This window comes from Hemibagrus wyckioides, unplaced genomic scaffold (genome assembly GCF_019097595.1).
Source record: "Hemibagrus wyckioides isolate EC202008001 unplaced genomic scaffold, SWU_Hwy_1.0 Contig10, whole genome shotgun sequence".
Classification (NCBI taxonomy): domain Eukaryota; kingdom Metazoa; phylum Chordata; class Actinopteri; order Siluriformes; family Bagridae; genus Hemibagrus; species Hemibagrus wyckioides.
The window spans coordinates 232210-249626 of record NW_026690770.1 but is presented as its reverse complement, the minus strand read 5'-3'; the positions used below and the strand labels follow the sequence as shown (position 1 = coordinate 249626).

The 17417-nt window shown below is 40.5% G+C and overlaps 1 long non-coding RNA gene across 1 annotated transcript; it reads left to right on the top strand.

The window, feature by feature from the left end:
* Window positions 1–15108: 15108 nt before the first annotated feature.
* Window positions 15109–15921, top strand: LOC131349730 (uncharacterized). Its single transcript, XR_009204097.1, has 4 exons — window positions 15109–15149; window positions 15273–15353; window positions 15492–15590; window positions 15692–15921. It is a non-coding gene; the product is annotated as an uncharacterized LOC131349730 (long non-coding RNA).
* The last annotated feature ends 1496 nt before the right edge of the window (window positions 15922–17417 follow it).

Genomic DNA, 17417 nt, shown 5'->3' with positions numbered 1-17417 from the left:
AAAATAAATACAGAAATCTAGGCAAAATGTTCATCTTTACTGAGTTTAAACGACCAGCCAGAGAAATGGGGAGAGCTGACCAGCGAGCAAAATCATTCTGAGATTTTGTGAACTGTACCAGCTCTCCCAATTGTTCAGTATGAATGGCAATTGCTAAGGGTTCAATTACCAATGCAAAAAGCAAAGGTGAAAGTGGGCAGCCCTGTCTTGTGCCACGTTTCAAGGGGAAATAAGAGGAAGATACTCCATTTGTCCAAACTGAGGAGACTGGGAAGGAATATAAAATTTTAATCCAGGAAATGAATGTGTTGCCAAAACCAAATTTCTGTAGCACATAAAAAAATGTAATCCCAATCCACATGATCTACATGATCATGTTTGTGTCAGTTTCTTCCTCCTCCCTGCTCCCCAAAACATGCAATCAGGTGAACTGGCTACATGCAATCATGTTCACTTCAAGAGAGAGAAAAGAGAGGTTTAAAATCATTTCTATAATCTACTATTTAAAACAGTCCAGGCTGGTGGAGGTGGTGCAACGGTGTGGGAAATGTTTCTATGGCAAATTGGGCCTGCTGGGCTGCTTAAATGCCACAGCCTCAGAAAGTTATTAGTGTATTAGTGCCGATCTTTAAGAATAAGGGTGACGTGCAGAGTTGCAGCAACTATAGGGGGATAAAGTTGATGAGCCATACAATGAAGCTATGGGAAAGAGTAGTGGAAGCTAGGTTAAGGAAGGTAGTGGAAATTTGTGAGCAGCAGTATGGCTTCATGCCCAGAAAGAGCACAACAGATGCAATTTTTGCTCTGAGAATGTTGATGGAGAAGTATAGGGATGGTCAGAGAGAGTTGCACTGTGTGTTTGTAGACTTGGAGAAAGCGTATGACAGGGTGCCAAGAGAAGAGCTGTGGTACTGTATGAGGAAGCCAGGAGTAGCAGAGAAGTATGTCAGAGTGGTGCAGGACATGTATGAGAGGAGCAGGACAGTGGTGAGGTGTGCTGTAGGGCAGACAGAGGATTTCAAAGTGGAGGTGGGACTGCATCAGGGATCGGCTCTGAGCCCCTTCCTGTTTGCTATGGTGATGGACCAGTTATCAGAGGAGGTCAGACGGGAGTCTCCTTGGACAATGATGTTTGCAGATGACATTGTGATCTCTAGTGAGAGCAGGGAGCAGGTGGAGGAAAACCTGGAGAGGTGGAGGTTTGCGCTGGAGAGAAGAGGAATGAAACTTGGTCGTAGTAAGACTGAGTACATGTGTGTGAATGAAAGGGAGGGAAGTGGAACAGTAAGATTACAGGGTGAAGAGGTGAAGAAGGTACAGGAGTTTAGGTACTTGGGGTCAACAGTCCAGAGTAATGGAGAGTGTGGGAAAGAGGTAAAGAAGCGAGTGCAGGCAGGTTGGAATGGGTGGAGAAAGGTGTCGGGAGTTCTGTGTGATAGAAAAATATCAGCGAGAATCAAGGGGAAGGTGTAGAGGACAGTGGTGAGACCGGCCATGCTGTACGGTTTAGAGACAGTATCACTGAGGAAGAGACAGGAGTCAGAGCTGGAGGTAGCAGAGCTGAAGATGTTGAGGTTCTCTTTGGGAGTGACACGGTTGGACAGGATTAGGAATGAGTACATCAGAGGGACAGCTCATGTTGGAGGTTTGGGGGACAAAGTTAGTGAGGACAGATTAAGATGGTTTGGACATGTTCAGAGGAGGGAGAGTGAGTATATTGGTAGGAGAACGTTGGACATGGAGCTGCCAGGCAGGAGGAAAAGAGGAAGGCCAAAGAGGAGGTATATGGATGTAATAAATGAGGATATGAAGCTAGTGGGTGCAAGTGTTGGGGATGCAGAAGATAGGGATAGGTGGAGAGAGATGATTGGCTGTGGCGACCCCTGAAGGGAAAAGCCTTTGGCTCTGTTGTGCATTAATCACTAAAGTTAAAAGTAAAAGGTAATGTAAGAATGGAGTATTTAAAACCTTTTATATTCTTATACACAAATGCCTGACAAGATTTCGTATCTTGCAGTGCCTTCTGCTGCCCTCTCCATACCACCTGAGTTCTTTCAGAGAGAACTTGCATCTACCAAGCAACAGGTGGAGGAGAAAAGACTGCAGAAACGTAAGAGGCCTGAAGCTCACCATCAGCTGAGAAGATCATCAGCGTCTCTCTTCCCTCTATTATGGACATGTACTCCACATGCTGCATCCGTAAAGCAAACAGCATTGTGGACGACCCCACACACCCCTCACACACACTCTTCACCCTTCTGCCATCCGGAAAGAGGTACTGAAGCATTCAGACCCACACAACCAGACTGTTGAACAACACACACACACACATATTTCTTGTTCACATGTACACGTCACTTTAATATTTGTATCTCTTTGCACTCACGGTCAAACACTATTCTTTTGCGTCAGCGTTATGTGTCTTGTTTGTCTGCACTGTCTTGTCTTGTCATCCTGTGCACTTATGTTGTATGTTTAGTTTCTAAAGAATGCACCTTGTAGTATAGTTGTATACTTGTAGTATAGGACCTCTGGTTCAGGAGGAACGTTGTTTCATTTCACCGTGTACTGCATCAGCTATATATGGTAATAAAGCTTCTTTGACTTTTGACCATGTCGGACGCCCGTGTAGGTTTTGTAAGATGGAACTAAAGCAGGGTCCGAACAGTCCACATATACACTACCAGTCAAAAGTTTGGACACTCCTTCTAATTCCATGGTCTTTCCTGATATTTATTTCTTTCTACATTGTAAAACAATGCTGAAGGTGGCCGAAATCCACAATAATGTCCTTTGAACAGTTGCTATTGAGACATGTCTGCTACTGATGCTCTGTAAAGCCTTCATAACGGCTCTAATCTGAGGTGCTGTTAATTGGTGATTTCTGAGGCTGGTAACTCTAAATGAACTTCTCCTCTGCAGCAGAGGTAAGTTTTGGTCTTGCTTTACTGGGATGGTCTTCATGTAAGCCAGTTTCATCATGGTGCTTGACGGGTTTTGCAAATGCACTTGACAATACTGTTCTTGCAAGAACTATTCCAGAACACCTGACCTTCGTGTCTTAAAATAACAACTGACTGTTTTTTGTTGTCGTTACATATGGATTACTTAAGTCTATGTGTGTTATTTCATAGTTTTGAAATCTCCAGTATTGTTCTAGGATGTAGAACGAAAACAAAAACGAAAGACTCGAACCCGAAGACTCGAAAGGTGAACTAATCTTTTCTGTTTACTGATCTTATGCGATGTTGTGCATGCGCGGTGAACACAATATGAACAAATCACTCCCCGAGACGACTCGATGTTCTCGAGTCATGGGAAAGATTCGTTCAAAATGAACGACACATCGCTAGTCTTAAGCAAGTGAGAAGATGGGCGATTCCACACAGCTACATGTAATCCATATCAATGTATACGTTAGTTAGATGCCCTTATTGTCCAAGGAATCAGGTATAATATGTCTAAAATGGTTGTTAAATGATCCCAGTTGTTTTGTGTAGGTGTGGAGGACATGGTGCTTTCTAGAGGAGCAAAGTGCTGGGGTTGTGCTTACAGAGACTGAGTGGATGCTGTGACCACAGGCACAGTTTAGGACACACACTGACCCAAACTCCCCATCCTGAGTCTTTGGAAGAGATCTGTATTTATTAGTTTTAAACTATGTGCAGCAAATTGTGGAAAAAATGTGTTTTAATTACATTTATAGCATCATTTTGCAATGCATTTAACCCTAAATCCTTCTGCAGCTTTTATGGTGGCATGCAACTCCATAATGATGTTGATCTGTCTCTAACACACAGACATAAATAAAGAGTCTAGAAATCATTTCTAATTTAAAGAGTTGTTTTGAGCTTGACTCTGACATGAAGCCATTGTTAATATGAATAAACAGCTCTCTCTCTCTCTCTCTCTCTCTCTGGCCTTAATATGAAACAGTAACACTCACCGCTTTAATAAAACTTTATTTTCTTTCTTTCTTTTTTTCAACATAGGACAGAACTAGCAGTAACAGCCCTTGACACAGAATTACAAAAACTTAAAAAAACTTATTATAAATGATAAAACTACTGCAATGGGCAGAAACAGAAGTGCAGAGTCAAATACTTTAAAAACATTATGCAAAAAAAACAAACCAACAACTGTATTTTATATATCAAACATGTAGATCTTGTATAAGCAAGAACACTGCTGTAATGGCAGCCCTGAACATTCAGACTAAAGCTTTTATCTTTCCTGGTTTCTGGAATGGCCATGTCCTGATTAGTGCATGTGTCCGTCTCTGATCCTGCAGCCCCTGACCCTGTATCTGATTGACCTGATCCTGTATCTGACTGATCTGAGCCTGTATCTGACCCTGTATCTAACTGACCTGAGCGTGTATCTGACGCTGTATCTGACTGACCTGAGCGTGTATCTGACGCTGTATCTGACTGACCTGAGCGTGTATCTGACGCTGTATCTGACTGACCTGAGCCTGTATCTGACCCTGTATCTGACTGACCTGAGCCTGTATCTGATCCTGTATCTGACTGACCTGAGCGTGTATCTGACGCTGTATCTGACTGACCTGAGCGTGTATCTGACGCTGTATCTGACTGACCTGAGCCTGTATCTGACCCTGTATCTGACTGACCTGACCCTATATCTGACTGATCTGAGCCTGTATCTGATTGACCGGACCCTATATCTGACTGATCTGAGCCTGTATCTGACTGACCTGAGCCTGTATCTGAGCCTGTATCTGATTGACCTGAGCCTGTATCTGACCCTGTATCTGATTGACCTGAGCCTGTATCTGACTGACCTGAGCCAGTATCTGACCCTGTATCTGACTGACCTGAGCCTGTATTTGACCCTGTATCTGGCTGACCTGAACCTGTGGACATGGTGATACAGGACTCTGATTAAGAGTCTGGGTTAATACAGAGATCAGAGTAAACACAAAGTGAATGACATTACTTTAAAGCTCTACATTTCATCATGATGAAACTGAACACATGAGCTTAGTGCTGTTAGCGCACTACTCTACTGTTTGAGCAACAATAATGTTATGCTATGATGCTAATGATTGTACAATGATACACTTGTCCAGTTCATTAAAATACTCTTTAGCATAATAACAGGAAGTTTGACACGATACTACAATAGACACACATTTAAGAAACGGATTAATTAAATCTTCTCACTTGATTAAGACAGGTTCAAACACTAACCGGCAGAGTAGCGCGTCAGTGACGTCACTTTGCTGTGATAGGGCAGTAGGTTGAGCAGTGGACCAATGGGGACTTTTATCCCGCCCCCTAATCTGCATAAAACTCTACGCGTGATTTTTGGAATAACAAACACTAGCATGCTGGAAAGAACAAACTAGCATCCTTGTGATTCACGTGTTTTATTTATTTTTACGAGTACGATATTTATGGTGCGGATCTGACGCTATATAAAACATTCAGGGCTGGATTAAACTCTTTCCGGTCTCGAGACCTATTGAAAAGGATTAGCCCTAGCCACGCCCCTGGTTACCATGGAAATGTTCTGACATTACAGAATCAGAACAGTGACGTGGGACTGCTGAAGGGTTGATCATTTCTACTTTGGAGACGGTTCACACTTTCAGACTGAGGTAAGAGAGATTTTTTGTGTCTTCAAACTGACAAGTGTTTAAAATTCTAATTTAATGATCTAAACGAAAACATTATCCATTTAGTCAAAGTAGCTCTTAAAGGAAAACAGGTTGGAGAGTCCTGTTCTATAAAGTTCTGCTGTTGTTGTGTAGATTTGTAGCAGTTCAGTGAAGATGATGGCAACAAAGGTGATGAGAAAACACGTTAAGGTTTTTGTTCTAGTTCTCCTTTTTTATTATCGTCCTTTTAACACGTAGTTTCTCCCTAATACTAATTTAGCTAACATTAGCTAGTTCAGGCTAGCTACACACGAGCTAGTAGCAGAGACTGCGCCTTGTGCACTAGAAATGTACAGATTTCTGCTTCCTAAAGATACTGTGACAGACACTAATGTTAGTGGATCGATCCCTGATTCTCGTCCGGCACCAAGACCGTGCTTCTGCTTCCCATGTAGGGTTTTAGTCCGGCATATGCCATGAGAAAGACGGTGTATTTCTGACAGAGGGGTTACTGACCGGACAGCGGCACGAGCACGAGACCGTGAGCTGCAAAAGTACGTGCCGTGTCCGGTGTGCACATGCATGACCTTTAGCAAGAGTTTGTCCAAAAAAGCTGGAGATTAATGATCTGATCAAATCTATTAGTTCAGAAAGCTCCTGTATTGATTGGGTGTACTTCTGTCATGTTGTTGTAGTTTGTACATTTAGACTTCACAACCTTTAGTTCTGATCAGTTTTAATAGCAGCGATTATTAGTTAATAATTACTTAATTGATTATTAGTCTCTAGTTAGGGGTTTATTCACTGCTATTCAGGTGTTATTTACCAGCTGTGACTGAGGGCATGTGACTGACGGCGTGTGACTGACGTCATGTGACTGAGGGCGTGTTAGGACATGTGACTGAGGGCGTGTGACTGACGTCATGTGACTGAGGGCGTGTTAGGACATGTGACTGAGGGCGTGTGACTGACGTCATGTGACTGAGGGCGTGTTAGGACATGTTTCTACTTTGGAGACGACCACAGAGATCTGGGTTTGGTCCCTGCTTCCAGCGAAGTCTCCCGATTATTACACACACAATGTTAGTTAAATGAATGTGATTTCTATTTCTATGCTCTGTTGCAATCATATGCACAGGCTGTGAACACACTGTGCATTGTACACTGTCTGTGCATATGACATGACATTCATCCTGTGAATCACATTTATACCTGTGCACTGTTATACATGATCACACTGTAACACACACTGCACTGTTATACATGATCACACTGTAACACACTGCACTGTTATACATGATCACACTGTAACACACACTGCACAGTTATACATGATCACACTAACACACACTGCACTGTTATACATGATCACACTAACACACACTGCACTGTTATACATGATCACACTGTGACACACACTGCACTGTTATACATGATCACACTGTAACACACTGCTCTGTTATACATGATCACACTGTAACACACACTGCACTGTTATACATGATCACACTGTAACACACACTGCACTGTTATACATGATCACACTGTAACACACTGCACTGTTATACATGATCACACTGTAACACACACTGCACAGTTATACATGATCACACTAACACACACTGCACTGTTATACATGATCACACACTAACACACTGCACTGTTATACATGATCACACTGTGACACACACTGCACTGTTATACATGATCACACTGTAACACACTGCTCTGTTATACATGATCACACTGTAACACACACTGCACTGTTATACATGATCACACTGTAACACACACTGCACTGTTATACATGATCACACTGTAACACACACTGCACTGTTATACATGATCACACTGTAACACACACTGCACTGTTATACATGATCACACTGTAACACACACTGCACTGTTATACATGATCACACTGTAACACACACTGCACTGTTATACATGATCACACTGTAACACACACTGCACTGTTATACATGATCACACTGTAACACACACTGCACTGTTATACATGATCACACTGTAACACACACTGCACTGTTATACATGATCACACTGTGACACACACTGCACTGTTATACATGATCACACTGTAACACACTGCACTGTTATACAGGATCACACTGTAACACACACTGCACTGTTATACATAATCACACTGTAACACACACTGCACTGTTATACATGATCACACACTAACACACTGCACTGTTATACATGATCACACACTAACACACTGCACTGTTATACATGATCACACTGTAACACACACTGCACTGTTATACATAATCACACTGTAACACACACTGCACTGTTATACATGATCACACTAACACACACTGCACTGTTATACATGATCACACTGTAACACACTGCACTGTTATACATGATCACACTGTAACACACACTGCACTGTTATACATGATCACACTGTAACATACACTGCACTGTTATACATGATCACACTGTGACACACACTGCACTGTTATACATGATCACACTGTAACACACACTGCACTGTTATACATGATCACACTGTAACACACTGCTCTGTTATACATGATCACACTGTAACACACTGCTCTGTTATACATGATCACACTGTAACACACTGCACTGTTATACATGATCACACTGTGACACACACTGCACTGTTATACATGATCACACTGTGACACACACTGCACTGTTATACATGATCACACTGTAACACACACTGCATTGTTATACATGATCACACTGTGACACACACTGCACTGTTATACATGATCACACTGTGACACACACTGCACTGTTATACATGATCACACTAACACACACTGCACTGTTATACATGATCACACTGTAACACACTGCACTGTTATACATGATCACACTAACACACACTGCACTGTTATACATGATCACACTGTAACACACTGCACCGTTATACATGATCACACTGTAACACACACTGCACTGTTATACATGATCACACTAACACACACTGCACTGTTATACATGATCACACTAACACACACTGCACTGTTATACATGATCACACGGTAACACACTGCACTGTTATACATGATCACACTGTAACACACACTGCACTGTTATACATGATCACACTGTAACACACTGCACTGTTATACATGATCACACTGTAACACACACTGCACTGTTATACATAATCACACTGTAACACACACTGCACTGTTATACATGATCACACTGTAACACACACTGCACTGTAATACATGATCACACTGTAACACACACTGCACTGTTATACATGATCACACTGTGACACACACTGCACTGTTATACATGATCACACTGTAACACACACTGCACTGTTATACATGATCACACTGTAACACACACTGCACTGTTATACATGATCACACTGTAACACACACTGCACTGTTATACATGATCACACTGTAACACACACTGCACTGTTATACATGATCACACTGTAACACACACTGCACTGTTATACATGATCACACTGTAATATACTGTGCCATGTCTACTGTGTATACTCTATAATAATGTATCATATGTCATTACCATACTGTTTATCCAAGTATATGTTTAGATTGCAATTTAGACTGTACAGGCTGATTACAGACTATATATAGAAGTATTTAAATTTGTACATTACATATTCTACTGCAATGTCTGGAGCTGTACTCAAGAATTTCACTCACTTCTACATGTGTGGATGGTGATGTGACAATAAAGTGATTTGATCTGATCTGAGTTAAAACTACAGACAGCTGTTTACAGACACCAAACTCCTGAAATATCACCTGTGTGCTGTTTATTTTGTGGGCATGTACTCCAATAATACAGCATAAATATTTTAGTTTGTAGTGTTTCAATTAGAACTCCATCACCATATCATACAAAAATAATAATAAACATAATTTATTTAGAGTAAGCGCTCTGTGTGCTGCCATTGTCCAGTATAAAGTCCACTATGATTAACTCATGTTAATAATAAGAATATGAACAATAAAATAATTACAACACAGGACAGCTGTTCTAACTGTTAGATAAGCTTTATTTCAACTCCACTGATCAAAATGTTTGCTTACAGTTGCCTTTTAGTCCTACTGCCAACACGATTTTTCCATTTTCAGACAGTTCACATTTATCTATGACAAGAAGCAAGATATGCCACAAATGATCTAAAAGCACACCATCAGACTGAGCTTTGTCCAGCAACTTCCATGTACATTAGTGTCTTAAAAATCAATTTTAGCCACAGCAGTATGTCAGAGCTTGAGATGCATTTCCTCAAATCACCTGGAATCAGTTATAAATGTTGCCTGCACAGACAAAACAAGGACATTTTAAGACACATTGAGGCCATTTCTGTCAAAAATGAACACACTTAAATTAATACACTAGCCTTCAAAATAAGGGATGTACAAAACAGAAAAGAAATATATAAAAGGTGGACACTTTATAGCCTTGCTAAGGCCATAATAAAATATACAGTGGGGTCCAAATGTCTGAGACCACTAGTAAAAATGCTTCTTTTTTGCATTTTTTTTCTAATTTAATACATTAATTTGTATTACAGATCATATTATTTGACAACAATTTGAAGTCAAATCTTTGAAATTTATGCAAGATGCCTTTCTGAGTTTCTAGCATTTAGCATGTTGCCTTTTTTGCTTTAAATGAGTGTGTGCATGTGAGCTGCATGGACACCACAAGTTTATGCAAAACCTTACAAGTCATTTTAGATCAAATGCATCAGTGTGTCACTTGAACACATGCTTCAGTAAAAAAGATCAGACATGAGGAAAATCTGACCTTTAAATAGACACCTAGAAAGAGTACAGAATCTTAAATTAACTATTATTTATTTTCTACATTTTAAATAGGAAAAAGTGCAGTTGAAGAAAAATCCCAGATTATTCATGTGGTCCCAGAATTTGTTGTTTTACCCGAGTTGGTTTCTTCAAGTCTTTTGTTTTGCGGTGATTGAATGAATCTGACATTTGACAAATTCAGACTTTCAGCATGTGAAATGTTAATAAAAACCTGTGAGGGTGGACTAATGCAAATTTTGTTTGTCCAAAATTAAGAGATGACTAGAGCACAAGCCTCCATTCAAGAATATTGAGGATTAATATTATTATAATTATTATATATATTATAAAATTGTCGTCTAGATACTTGTCATGAAAACCAGTCGGGAGTTTGTGAGAATGATGTCTAATGTCACGCGCTTTGGTGCCTTTTTGTAACATTGCTAATGAATAAATGGCATATTTTATACGCCAATCGCGTTAGCAGCTAATCGCTAATGCTAATCGCTAGCTTGGTCTGTGCCATTACTAAGCCTGTGATTGGTACAAATAATTGATAAGTGGTATTGGAAAAAGAATTGGTTGTGAATTAAAATGAATTAACCACAACTTATTGGAAGCCGTACGAGATATTGGGCTACTTTTCTTGCCGAAAGCCCGGTGAGTGTATAGCATGTTCAACTTTAGCTCGTAGCTGTGGCTAATATGCTAACAAGAAATGACACCACACTTGATATTGTTGTCTAGATACTTGTCATGAAAACCAGTCGGGAGTTTGTGAGAATGATGTCTAATGTCACGCGCTTTGATGCCTTTTTGTAACATTGCTAATGAATAAATGACATATTCTATGCGCCAATCGCGTTAGCTCTAGCAGCTAATGCTAATCGCTAATGCCAATCGCTAGCTTGGTCCTGCTGACTGAAACTTTCTGTTGGTGTTGACTTGTTAGTTCAATTATTATCTTGATGTGTGGTTTGCGGGCATTCCAGTTTCGGGGTGCAGCTAAATATATATTTTTCTTTTTTTACTTTTGGGTACTGATGGACAGACAAGCAGAGAGTCGAGCTGCTTCTTCTTCTTCTTGTTTAATGGTGAATAACTCCTTAGGATCATTATCGCCACCTACTGTACTGGATGTGAAGTAAGTTGACATAGGTGATGAGTCTGAAATTTGAGAAGGGGATATTTTGGTGGATGTTCCGTTTTCCTTCCAATCTATGGCGCACTCAGTTCACATGCTCATGCTAGCGCTGCGTGTTTAGCTCCTCTAACACTCACAATTAGCTCTTCATGCCCCAGATTAGGTAGAATACATATATATAGGTAGGTAGATAGGTAGAATATATATATATAGTGCTTAATTTGTAATTGAATAATTTCGAACAAAACCAGCAGTCTCTCACCGCTGTGACCGACACCAACCACACAACTTAAGTTTTCCCGAACATGACGTCACTAAACTGTGGTAGCTAATTATAAACATTAACTTCTTCTTTCGGCTTTACCCTTCAGGGGTCGCCACAGCCAATCATCTCTCTCCACCTATCCCTATCTTCTGCATCCTCAACACTTACACCCACTAGCTTCATATCCTCATTTATTACATCCATATACCTCCTCTTTGGCCTTCCTCTTTTCCTCCTGCCTGGCAGCTCCATGTCCAACATTCTCCTACCAATATACTCACTCTCCCTCCTCTGGACATGGCCCAACCATCTTTACCTGGCCTCTCTAACTTTGTCCCCAAATGTCCAACATGAGCTGTCCCTCTGATGTACTCATTCCTAATCCTGTCCAACTTTGTCACTCCCAAAGAGCATGAAGCCATACTGCTGCTCACAAATTTCCACTACCTTCCTTAACCTAGCTTCCACTACTCTTTCCCATAGATCCTTGTATGGCTCATCAACTTTATCCCCCTATAGTTGCTGCAACTCTGCACATCACCCTTATTCTTAAAGATCGGCACTAATACCCTTCTCCATTCCTCAGGCATCTTCTCACTCTCTAAAACCCTGTTAAACAACAGTAACAAAGTTAAAATTCCACTGCCGCCTCTCCTAGACACTTCCAGACCTCCACCGGGATGTCGTCAGGACCAACTGCCTTTCCACTTTTCATCCTCTTCAAAGCATTCCTGACTTCATCCTTTCTAATCTTATCTACTTTCTGTTACACAGAGTTCACCCCTTCAACTCTTTGTTCCCTCTCATTTTCCTCATTCATCAGCTCTTCAAAGTACTCCTTCCATCTCCTCCATACACTCTCCTCACTTGTGAGCACCTTTCCATCTCTATCCTTAATAACTCTAACTTGCTGCACATGCTCCCATCTCGGATCCTCTGCCTAGCTAACCTGTACAAGTCCTTCTCTCCATCTCTAGTGTCTAACCTAGTGTACAACTCGTCATATGCCTTCTGCTTGGCCTTAAACACCTCCCTCTTCACTTTGCGCTGTAACTCCTTGTATTCCTGTCTATTCTCTTCAGTCCTGTCCATGTCCCACTTCTTCTTGGCTAACCTCTTCCTCTGAATACTATCCTGAACTTCCTCATTCCACCACCAAGTCTCCTTATCTTCCTTCCTCCTTCCAGATGACACACCCAGCACCTTTCTTCCTGTCTCCCTGATCACTTCTGCTGTAGTTTCCCAGTCATCTGGCAGCACTACCTGACCACCCAGAGCCTGCCTCAACTTCTGTCTAAATTCCTCACAACATTCCTCCTTTTTCAGCTTCCACCACTTGGTTTTCTTCTCTGTCTCTATCTTTGACCTCTTCTTACAGACCTTCAAAGTCGTCCTACACACCACCATCCTATGCTGTCTGGCTACACTCTCTCCCACTACCACTTTACAGTCACTAATCTCTTTCAGATTGCCTCTTCTACATAGGATGTAGTCTACCTGTGTGCTCCTACCTCCACTCTTGTAAGTCACTCTATGCTCCTCCCTCTTCTGAAAATAAGTGTTAACCACAGCCATGTCCATCCTCCTAGCAAAGTCCACTACCATCTGTCCTCCAAGGTTCCTTTCCTTAACTCCAAACTTGCCCATCACCTCCTCATCACCTGTGTTCCCCTCACCAACATGTCCATTAAAATCTGCTCCTATCACCACTCTCTCACCCGTGGGAATAGTCTCTATCACCTCATCTAATTCACTCCAGAATCTCTCTTTCTCCTCTAACTCACAACCTACCTGTGGGGCATAACCACTAACAACATTCAGCATCACCCCTTCAATCTCTAACTTCAGACTCATCACCCTGTCTGACACTCTCTTCACCTCCAGAACATTCCTCACAAACTCCTCCTTCAGGATCACACCTACCCCATTTCTCTTACTATCCATACCATAAAATCCTGCTCCTATACTACGAGCCTTGCTACCCTTCCACCTGGTCTCCTGTACACACAGTATATCCACCTTCCTTCTGTCCATCATATCAGCCAGATCTCTACCTTTCCCTGTCATAGTGCCAACATTCAGAGTTCCTATTCTCAGTCCTACACTCTTACCTTTCCTCTTCTCTCTCTGTCTGCACACTCTCCTCCCTCCTCTACTTCTTCGACCAACAGTAGCCCAATTTCCACCAGCACCCTGTAGGTCAATGGCGCTGATGGCGGTCGTTGTTAACCTGGTTTTACACTAAATCATACTTTGCCTTGTGATTCTCCAGCTAGAGCGCTAACAGACTTTAGCCAATTTTTACCGATTTAAATGACACTGTAATAGTTGGACTAATCATATCTACAGCTTATCATATTCTCAAGCTCTAGAGAACCTGTCTATTTGTTGTAATTATTACAAAATTAATTGGTAAATATAATATAAATATAATGTTTAGCCTAATGTTAGTTAAGCTGCTAGCGAACTTGGCTGTTGGTTTAAATGACACTAAAATCCTGAACCAAGTTGATGAGCTTGAACAAGGAGAATTTCATTTATTTCTACAATATAATATTCATTATTAAAAAGTGAAAAATTAAAAAGTGACTTAACAACCCTGACTACTGGTTTTACACTAAATCATGTTTAGACTACTGATTAATCAGCTCTCCTAAAGAGCTTGGTTACAGGTGTATGTTATCTACCTATAGAACTTCACTAATCATTTTATTTACACAATATCATAGTGAGTATAAAGCTAGTTAGCTTGATGAACTCAGTTTTAATAATTACACAGTATAATATTTGTATAGATTTGGGTGGTGGACAGGGGCAGGAGGTTTTAGAGAGTTACATCTCTTCTTTCTTAGCTGCCATCTTTCAGAAAGAGGGGTGACTGACATCGGCCTGAAGGTGCCCGCTCTCCGTGAGGCATTCGCTGTGAGTAAAACCTTTCTTCAGCTGCTGTTATTGCGCAGGTAAAGTCCACTCTTCTTTAATGTATATTGTGTGCTGTCTTATATTCAGACTCTGCTTGCCAGCATCCACAACCAGGACTTCTTGTTCGTGGTGGGAAAAAGGATTGTCATGCGACTGGCAGCAGCTAACAACCAGGTGACTTCAGAATGATGAAAGACTGTTTGATTTTTGTGATGAAAATCCTTTCAGTTACTCAGTCATAGCCAAAGTTAGTTACAGAGATTTTTTTGTTTGTTTGAACAGGATGTAGTTGGTGTGCTGTTGGCCTACGAGGCCCTGATTCGATTCCTGAGGACGTCTTCTAATCAGGAATCGATTAAAGCAGAGCTCAGCTCCTGTGTAAGCTAATAAACGCCTGTGTGAAATGGCAGATGTTTAAACATAACCAATTTTGCTAATAAAGAAAACAGGAGTCCAATATGTAAAGCTAATTTATTTTTGTAATTTTTCTGCTCTGTGCAGGATCACCACTACAACTTCCTGGATGTTTTTTATGAGCTGATTCTCTTCGGCTGCTTTATAAATGGCTCAAAACCTCAGCCAGTAAGTGTCTTATCAGGAGATTTCTAGGCAATGTTTGAGTTTCAGAACATGGTCTATTTGATCCCCTTTTCCTTTTTTCCATATTTTTAAAACCTGATAAGACATGGCATTAATGAAGCTTGTCTTTCTTTCCAAAAGTTTAAGGGAGGATTCTTGGAGCGCCTGCTTGCGCTCTTCAGCATGTGGGACGTGGACGTGTGGGAGCCTGCAGCAGAGCTGTACTTCACAGTGCTTATTGTAAGTGTTGAATATCTTCTGATGCCACGATACACAAATTCTCGGGATTGTATCTTAAACTCAGTGACACTATGTTGGATGTGTGTGTCATTTGTCAATAGGATTACCTTACAGAGCTTGTTGAAGTACTGTTCACTCAGCCTCTGGAGCTGACCAGTGACCCAGCAGCCTTAGCCACCACAGTTCAGCGACTCCTCAAGCTGCACGTCCAGCTGATGATGGACATTTTGGAGGAGCTCTGAGCAATGTCTTTCCCCTTACCCACTTCATCTTTTCTTCCACTTCATTTCATGTTCTTTTCTCTCACTTCTTTTTCCTACATTGCTCAGACTCCACATTAATTAATTAAGTATGAATTAATTTTATTTCTATTTTTGATTAAATTAATATATTAAAAATCTCTTCTCCTTTTTTACAGGTTTGTACAGTGAACCCCAGGACCTGAAGAAGGGCTTAGCCCTTAAGATCATTCTTCCCTTATTAATCTATCCCTTTTTAATCAGTCCCTCTGTTCCTATCCCTCTCCCCCTATTCCCATAAGTTATTATTATAGATAATATATAGATAAATAGAATTGTTTATGAATAAACTTATTTGTATAATGATTATATACTTTACCATTTTATGATATTACCTTCATCTCGATTTATCACTTCAATGTGGAGATCCTTTCTTTTCTGCCATTGTGTTTCTGTCTTTCTGTTATATACGTAATGTCATATACACATATGCTATAATGTTATTTGTTATTTTTCCACGTTTTAGTAAACCATTTAAAAGTTGTGAAATTCTTTAAAAATGATCTGTATATGATTGAAACATTCTGTTTGTGTTTAAAGGAAAATTTTATACATATACTGATGACTAAAAATAATCAGAATGAGGCTCTAATAGGAACAAATATAAATATTTATTTAAGTAATCATAGTAATGTAAATAATAGGATAAAGCCTTCAACCCTCCCTCTGCTTAGTGCCAAGCTGTTCCCCACCCCTTCTACATGAGGTATCATGCTGACCAGAGTAGGGGTCAGTCTACTGATCATGATTTTTGACTCAGTGGTAAACACAAGTCTCTTTCTGTTCCCATCCTTTCCTGTCTTCTCCACAGCCATGTAAGTTAAATGCTCTATCTCTCTCTCACTCTCCCTCATTGCCAAAGCAGAAAAATATATACTACAAAGTATAATTCATCACCTGCTACATTAATCACACAAAATACATTGAAATGTGAATTAAATTAAATTAAATTATAGGTTTGTGTGATTTTGTGTTCAAAATGTTTGACATTGATTTTCACAGATCTAATTGGTACTGCAGCCGCACCCTCATTGCCTGACACCCCAACTTCCTGGCCTGCCCTTTAGATACACCTCTACTGTTTAGTTTGTGTAATACTTTATAATCTGTGTAATACTCTGTAATCTGTACAGATTGATTAGTTGGCATGTCATGCTAAGGAGGAGTCTTCATCTTACAGTGCAGTCCAAACCCTGAATAAATAAAACCAGGGGCAACAATCACTTCTGTATTATGTGGAAGAAACTCTTACTCAGATCATAAAAAGGAAATGTTTGTGACATGTAATCCATGTAAGTATCCATGTTTAACGTAATGGATATTCTCCAGCCAGCAGTTACTGCTCATTGAAATTAAAACAGAATCCGGAGTGGGTGGAATAATCAACCCATTTGCTCATATTTCTTAAACCACATCCATAACCAAACCAATAATTCCATCTAAAACTCTATCTATCCATCTATCTATCCATCTATCTATCCATCTATCCATCCATCTATCCATCCATCTATCCATCCATCTATCTATC